General features: G+C 42.5%; 1 pseudogene; it reads left to right on the top strand.

Annotated features, from left to right (window-relative positions):
- The first annotated feature begins 4,888 nt into the window (after positions 1-4,888).
- Ns5atp4-ps3 (NS5A transactivated protein 4, pseudogene 3) lies at positions 4,889-5,676 on the top strand (annotated as a pseudogene).
- The last annotated feature ends 554 nt before the right edge of the window (positions 5,677-6,230 follow it).

Below are 6,230 nucleotides of genomic sequence, written 5' to 3'. Positions count from 1 at the left end.
TCTAAATACAGTTATACATGGAGCTCTTTGTAAAGATCACATATTTGTGCTAATACGACAGCTTCCTCTGCCCCAGATACTGCCCATCTAGTTCTTCCAAAGGGTTAACATTTAAGCACAGGCAGCTAGCTCACTGGAAAAAAAAATCTGTATTCTAAATCGGTTATCAGAAGCCTAACACACGTTTGTCTTTGTGTTAGCAGCCACAAATGAAAGAACAGAAACTTTTTTTCTCTCATGTTGTGGAGGATGAAAGTCTGAAATGAATGTATCCTTCGAGAGGACTTTGAGGGTGAGTTCCTTCTTAGATATCTTGGTTATTCCTCCACTGGTAGGACCACATTCTGATCCTGTCCTTGGTGTTACACAGTGCCCTTCCTGTATGTCTTATTGTCTCCTCTGTTTTCTCTTCAGGGCAGTAGTCATTGACTAAAGCCCAACTTAAGCCAGTATGGTCTCATTATAACTCATTATGAACTGTGTTCAAGAGACATCACACTCTGAAATATCAGAGGCCAAGACTCCAACTTATGTGTGAGGGGACACAATTCAATCTGTTCTGTATATCTCCCTCTTATCTGTCCTGAATCATAGGATCAGAGACTTCACTAAACACATCCGACTCCCATAGTTCTCTTATGTCAGACCCAGCCGTTTACCATTCACAGTGTCCCGTTTTTAAGAATCAAATGTTTCAGCAAATATATTCAACCAAAGTAAGAGCTCTCATACTTGTTCATTAGAGCACTTCGCTTTTGAGGACTCACTTGTGGTTGATGGGGGATATTAAAGCCTTTCCTCATGTTCTACCCCCCTGATTCCAATGTTCTTAACATCTCTCTGCTTAAGTCCATCTCATAGGGGTTATGGGATGAAGAGGCTCCCTACTCTGTCTCTTTTGTGCCTAAGTTGAGACTCAAAAGGAAAACCAGAGCACAGGAATAACTTTTAATCGCTCCCCAAAGTTCATTTAATTCCCTATCCCTTGCTTTCTCACATAGACACATGGGTGCCATATGTTCCTTTGATGGTAGTCCTGAGCACTCTAAGCCAGGAATTGCACGTGTGTGGTGACCTCACATGGGTTTGCTCCCCTTTTCTCCTGCTATAATTAATATGTAGGTATTGTCAGGAAGGGAGAGTCCCATGTCTTCCAGCAAGATTTCCTCTATTTTTTTTCCAGTAAGCGCTGGCCTGGCTAAATGCTTGCCTGTATTTCTTCTGCAGATGTCACACCTTGTACCAGCAACCCCCACCAAGATGAGAAAAACCCTACAGACATCTGTTCCTTTTGAGCAAATGCCACCCCGAGATGGGTTTTAGCCTTACTGTGAAATAAAGCTAAGTCCATGCCTTATTCAGTGAAGGGCACAAAGAACTTTCTCCTCAAAGGTAAATAAATGACTTAAAATAGAGGGGTGGCAAAGTTTTGCATTTTTCCCACCGTCTGCATCTTATCAAAGGCAGGTTGCCTATTGCTATGTCAGGAACAGCTGATGGTGTGCATTAGTTAATTTAGTGGAGAAAAAAAAATAAGGAGAACTAATAAGTGTTTTCGTTGACAGACAGGAGCCTTTCCCTACAACACAGTGAAAAGGCCTGGAAAGATGTCGGATTTTTTTTGTTCCCCTCTGTATTTCTTTACTCTTTGCCTGGGGCAGTGCAGCCCGGGTCTTTGAACAAGGTCAGGTGCATTGTGTGTGCCCACAATTTGAAAAGCGTTGAAAGATTCCTGGAGGGGGTGTATCTCCAGTAACAAATGGCTTTGTGGGGGAGGAGACAGGGAGACAGGACCCCACACAGGCTGTCTCTTTATTTCCCAAAGGTTGAGGCCCTAGAGGCTCTTAACAAGCTAGGGTGAGTTAACACCTGTTTCTAGCAAGAATTTACTCAGGCCTTCTGGTCACAGGTAGCTGACTTCCTGATGGGCAGGGCTGGAGGCCCCTTTCAGGGGGGAATTTTTGTCTCAGCATATCGACAGGAAAATGAACTGTAGACAGCCCTACAGTGTCTTAAGGCCATTTGGCACTTGTTCTCAGAACACAAAGAAATGAAAAATAACCCCTAAAAGCGTACACATCTGTATGTTGTACATAGCTTCTCACTCATATTTTGTCAACTTTGAACATTCAGACTTTTTTTTTATTAACCAGCACAGTGTATTTGAATGATTTAGGAAATGGCAGGGTGTTACAAATATAAAATTAAAGAAAATATAGGATAAATTGGTCTGATCAAGAATATTTATAATGAGCCTTACTGCTGCTAAAGAATATGTCATTTGAGACACACTTTAATGACAAGCTCTGGTCCCTGTGTCTGAGCAGCCAAAGGCTGTTTAGACAATGGAACACGCACACATAGTCGAATGAACTGACATGCACCAAACTGTAAAAGGCATCCCGAGTATTAATGGAAGGCTTTCATCCTCAGGCATCGATGAGCAGAGGAAGAAATGCGAGCTGCTGCAGGGATTTTACAAGGAGTCTGCATGTGGTTGCCGGGTACATAGATCTTACTCTTGGGCTTGGGATGTATCATTCATTTACCTTTTTCAAATTTCAAGACTTGTAGAATGGTCAGCCAGTTGACCTTACTGATCTGCGCATGTAGAAATGTTTGAATAAAAACTCCTGCAGGGAGCCTGTGTCTATGGAGACCAATTGGCTGATTAGAATTTCCGTACTGTGGAGAAATTGAGATGTTGCTGGTCTAAAAGACGGGTTACCTTATTTTTGGTTAGTTCAAGCCCTTGTCCACTTAGGTGTCAGAACTAGCATACTGTGACCAATAGGAAAAGGCACCTTTTAGAATCTCTTAGCTTATAAGACCACCAGCTTCCACCAAACCAAAAGCTAAGAATAGCTCCCCTCTAATACCCTCTCTGACATAGCCACCAATGTATTTTAAACTTGCCTTGATTTATTATTTTTTGTTCTATAAAATTATAAAAACTTAATGAAATTGTTTCCACTTTGGAACGTATGATTTGGGGTGATCCAAATCTGTGTTTCCAGGCCATAGTCACACAGAATGGCTCCCTTTAAGATGAGAGCTGTGTTTTTGGTGTTTTGTTTTGTTTTGTTTTGTTTTGTTTGTTTTTTTGCATTGACAGATTTTTTTGACGTGCTCACCTTGGGCAGCTATCTGCTGCTGAGGAGCAGGACACAGCAGCCAGAAGAACAGATAGGCTGTCCATCTGCTTACAGAATGTTTCTACTCTCTCAGAGAAGGCTGTGTTTGTCAGAACAACAGACACAGGCACCAGAACTGTACATAGACGACCCACCCATGGACGTCCTCCACTCTCTCAGTGTCCTACACACACTAGTTGCAATTCTCCCTCCCCTCCTCATCACCATGTCTCAATCCCCCCAACTCTGACAAAGATCCCTGCTGAATCAATGGCTACACTAGCCACCAGAAACCAATCCCCCAACTCAGAAAGACACTCGCTACTAGCCACCAGAACCCCAGGCCACAATGACCAGAAAACCAGAAAGGAGACAGAAACCAAGCAACAAAATACCCATCAACAAAGACAAACTCAGAAATTGGCACCTAGACTCATAACCACTCCAAACCCGAATCCCTAGAGGCCAGCATATGAACACAATCAACAACAGCCAGGACAATATATCCCCACTGGAACCCAGAAAGTGCCGAAACTTCAGACACAGCTGATGCACAAGAAAACAATCTTTTTTATTGGATATTTTTTATTAACATTACAAATGGTATCCCTTTTCCCGGTTTCCCATCTATAAACTCTCTATCCTCTCCCCCAAGCCAACTTTATAAAGATGATAGAGGTCCTTAATGAAGAAATCAATAAATCCCTTAAAGAATGTCGAGAAAGCCAAGAAACAAACAGTTGAAGGAAACAAATAAAACTCTTCAAGAACTGAAAATGGAAATAGAAGTAAAAAAGAAAATACAAACTGAGGGAATTCTGGAAATGGAAAATCTAGGTAAAGGAAAAGCAACTATCCCCCAACAGATAAAAGAGAGCATCTCAGGTGTTGAACATATAATAGGAGAAATAAATACATCAGTCAAAGAAAATGCTAAATCTAAAAAATCCCTGACACAATACATAGAGAAAATATGGGACACTATGAAAAGATCAAACCTAAGAATGATGTGAATCATAGGAGAAGATTTCCAGTTCAAAGGCCTAAAAAATATCTTCAACAAAATCATAGAAGAAAACTTTCCTAAACTTAAGAGTTCTTTACAGACCTTGAAAAAACAATACTCAACTCCATATGGAAATGCAAACAAAAACAGGATAACTAAACTAATCCTGAACAATAAAAAGAATTTCTGGAGATATTACCATTTCTGATTTCAAACCATACTACCGAGCTGTAGTAACAAAAAACATATAGTATTGCCATAAAAAACAGAAAGGTTGATCAGTGAAATCTTATCAAAGAAACAGTTGTAAATCCACGTACCTACGGGCACCCAATTTTTTTTTTTTATAAAGAAGCCTGAAATATACACTGGAAAAACGAAAGCATCTTCAACAAATGGTGGTGGTCTCACTGGATGTCTGCATGTAGAAGAATAGATCTACATCACCTTGCACAAAACTCAAGTCCAAGTACATCGAAGGCATCAACAGTAAAGCAGACACACTACTGACAGTAGAGAAAGTAGAGAATAGCCTTGAGTCATTGGCCCAGGAGACAGCTTCCTGTACAGAACACCAATAGCATAGCACCCCCCACTCGCCATGTTTTCTGATGGACTCTAGTCTTGTTTTTTTTTTTTTTTTTTGTTTGTTTGTTTACCTAAAACCAAATGGAAATGGCCGGAGAGCTCCAGGGAACCTAGGTGCCCTGGCTTCTGCTGAGTGCGGTATGACTATTCTAGCAGGTGTTCCCGGAGAGAAAGGCAATGGCGTCTAGTAGTAACTGGCTGTCCGGAGTGAATGTCGTTCTTGTGACGGCGTACGGGAGCCTGGTATTCGTACTGCTGTTTATTTTTGTGAAGAAACAAATCATGCGCTTTGCATTGAAATCTAGTAGGGGACCTCATGCCCCTGTGGGACACAATGCCCCGAAGGACTTAAAAGAGGAGATCGATATTCAGCTATCCAGAGTTCAGGATATCAAGTATGAAGCGCAGCTCCTTGCAGATGATGATACCAGACTACTACAGCTGAAAACCCAGGGGGATCAAAGTTGCTACAACTATCTGTACAGGATGAAAGCTCTAGATGCCATCCGTGCCTCTGAGATCCCATTTCACGCTGAAGGCCGGCACCTCTGTTCTTTAATGGGTAAGAATTACTACTTGCTAGATCTGCGGAACACTAGCACTCCTTTTAAGGGTGTTCCAAAGACCCTCACTGATACCCTCCTGGACGGATATGAGACAGCTCGCAATGGGACAGGGGTCTTTGGCCAGAGCGAGTACTTGCGTTATCAGGAGGCCTTGAGTGAGCTGGTCACTGTGGTCAAAGCACGAATTGGGCGCTCTCAGAGACAACACCAGTCAGCAGCTAAAGACCTAACTGAGTCGTCTGAAATGTCGCCAAAAACCATTCAGGTCACGTATCTGTCCTCCAGTCAGAAGAGCAAACGCCCTAAGCACTTCCTCGAACTGAAGAGCTTTAAAGACAACTACAGCACACTGGAGAGCTCTCTGTGACGGAGCTGCCCACAAGCCAGCTGCCTGGCGCTCAGGATATCTGGTTCAGCAGACCCAGACTATTTGGCCAAAGCATTCTGACAGAGCAGTGTCTAAAAGGTCATTCCCAACCCTTTCTTATATTGGCTAAGACCTCAGTCTCTCCCAGGAGCAATTCTTCTGGGTTTGAATTCAAATGTCATTCTTAACATATCTGTTGAAGCTTCCCTGAAAATCGTTGCTTGATTTTGGCTGTCATTCACCTACCCTACTCAACACTGTTTAGTCCTAAAGTTGTAAATTGGGGTGAGGTGCCTTCCATGTCTACCCCGTTGCACTCGACTGAATAGAAATATTGGAGTTTGGAATATCTCGGATTTGATTGGTGGAAAAGTCCGTCAGGGACCTCATGGGGAAAGGCGATTGAGAAAGTGGGTAGGATGTCCTCTGGAATTTTGGTGCTCCATCTAAACCAGGTGTATTGTGACATGAACATGACTTTCCTAAGGTGGAAGGCTCTGTCCCCACCTTCACCCACTACTTATGACAAGTTCTGGCACTTGGCATAACCTATGCCGAGATGGTGAGGC

This window comes from Rattus norvegicus, chromosome 3 (genome assembly GCF_036323735.1).
Source record: "Rattus norvegicus strain BN/NHsdMcwi chromosome 3, GRCr8, whole genome shotgun sequence".
Taxonomy (NCBI): domain Eukaryota; kingdom Metazoa; phylum Chordata; class Mammalia; order Rodentia; family Muridae; genus Rattus; species Rattus norvegicus.
The sequence above is the reverse complement of the archived record's forward strand: the minus strand, read 5'-3'. Positions and strand labels throughout refer to the sequence as shown.